Below are 2,365 nucleotides of genomic sequence, written 5' to 3' on the forward strand. Positions count from 1 at the left end.
TATATATTTGTTTTTGTATCATCTGTGGAATAGATCTACTTAATGTTAAACGGAAAGATTACATTGAATGTTTTACTAGAGTAGATATTTGTTAACTATTACATTTCTCTTGTAAATTTAAAATGCTAGCTAATTCTTAGTGCCACTAGTAATAATATGTAATGCGATACTTCACGTTAAACTGTTGTGCCGTCGGTGACTATATGTGTATCCTATCATACCTGCTCCTTCAGAGAGGGATTTGTAAGACACTCTGCGGGACGAAAGCAAGACATGTCAATAGGTACATGAATTAGGGAGAGTGCCAAAACATCCAACAGGTCTAAGAGCCATCTACTATAGACTTTGTTGAAACATCCTTCTGGGAGAAGAAGAACAGTGCTTGAACACTGCTATCTTCTTCTGCATCGTATAATGTAGACTATTTCTCTTTCTTGGTCAAATACACACGTTGTTGAGTGAGTGTAATTGACTCTCTCTTTAGGCATAAGTATCACTTCATTTTTAACATCTCAATTAACAATTCTATTATACATAGCCGTAACTGAAGATAAAACTCTCAATGGAAGGCTCTATCATGGATGATGATTGGTGTCAGTATGGAAGATCAACTCTTAGAACACCTACTCCAGGAGGCATCCATCATTACTACACATGTGCAAAAGTGTTTAAGTGCATAGCGGGAAACAAATACTATTACACTCTTAGTGCGCTTCGTTAAGAGTTCATCCAAGGGATGGCACTGTTCGAAACTGAGTTGCAGCTATCATATATGTTTCTCTCTCTCTTATATATATGTATGTATATGTTTATATATATATATATATCTACATATATGCATATATGGTTCCAGATTCAATCTCATTGCATGACAACTTGGACAAGTGTCTTCTTCTATAATCACGGGCTGACCTAGGCCTACTGTGTAGATTTGGTAGATGGAAAATTATACAGGGTGTCCACAAATTCTGGGTACATGGGGATTGTCACATACTTTAAGCAATAATAATTTTTTATACTTAATTGTTTATGTTATGATTTTATTTACTCCATGTAGCCAGACTTTGTTGACACCATGTATATAAAGTGAGAGAGTTGAAATTTACAGAAAAACAAAAGACGAAGACAGGTGTATACACAACAAGCAGGTGTATTAGTTTGACGCTCGGGTAAGTGAGAGGCTCTTTTACGTTTCGAGCCTACTGTCTTCAACAGAAAAGAATATAAAGAAATAAACAGAGAGAATAAAAAGAGAGAATAAAACAACTTATGGATTTAGCGATCAATCATGGCGGGAATGGTTGTTTGTATCTCTATGTGTATGGTCGTATGTATGTGTAGTGAACAAAGAAGCAGAGCTTAATTATGTTCGCCCAAAGATAATCATTTACTCCGATGGAAATTCTTTATGTAAATACATGTTGCAGTTGTTGTTGGTGTCGTTGTTTGTTAGAACTATGCTAATCTTGCTCAATCTGTCTGATGATCAATGTCATTCTAATTGCGTCAATTAACATTCCTGTCTGATTCAAGGAATTGAAGTTCTCATTTTTCAAACTAGCTCTACATAAGAGAAATGTGACTGTCATATCTAGCATGTCAAACGTCTACAAAGCAGTTCTCTCTTTCAGTTGTGTATATATTCTTGTGTAATTTGCTTCGCATGGTTTTATGACAAGGTAAAACTATAAAGCATTTCTCAATAAAAGACATTTTTGTCGCTTATATGGCCTGGAAACAAAAATTTATTTAGAAGATTCTTTTAAACATTTGTGAGTATTTTCTCTAGCATTCACAGCAATTTGCTGATCTGCTATCCATGAATTCCACTTCATCTCACTGACTTTAACTACGTTATATGACATACCGCTACTTTACACTACCCGACAATCATCCCCCACAAACCCCACCTATGCCAATGCATTCAGTAAATTTATATACACAATAACACCATAAACAGTGATAATATGCTTGGCAAATATACTCTCTCTAATATTTCACTAATGGAACACCCATCATAGTTCTTAGACTTGGCATTCAACTGAAACTAACCTTTATTTTTGTCTATTAGATAATGTGTGGTACTTATAGTCAACTGAGAAAAAATTCTTAAGTGCCTCGTGGTCCTTGCTTTATATTCTTAGTGTATTGTGGTTTTAAAGAAGAAACATTTTTTTATGCTTTCAGATATAATCATTGCTTAGGTAAGCATTCAACTCTTTGCATTGAATCTCTTATCCTTTAAGGCATTGTACATTTAATATACATAATAGTAAGATGTATTCATTGGAATATGTATGTACGTATGTATCCATATATATATATATGTATATACCAATGCAAGGACAAGTATGTACATACATAT

Source organism: Octopus bimaculoides, chromosome 1 (genome assembly GCF_001194135.2).
Source record: "Octopus bimaculoides isolate UCB-OBI-ISO-001 chromosome 1, ASM119413v2, whole genome shotgun sequence".
Taxonomy (NCBI): domain Eukaryota; kingdom Metazoa; phylum Mollusca; class Cephalopoda; order Octopoda; family Octopodidae; genus Octopus; species Octopus bimaculoides.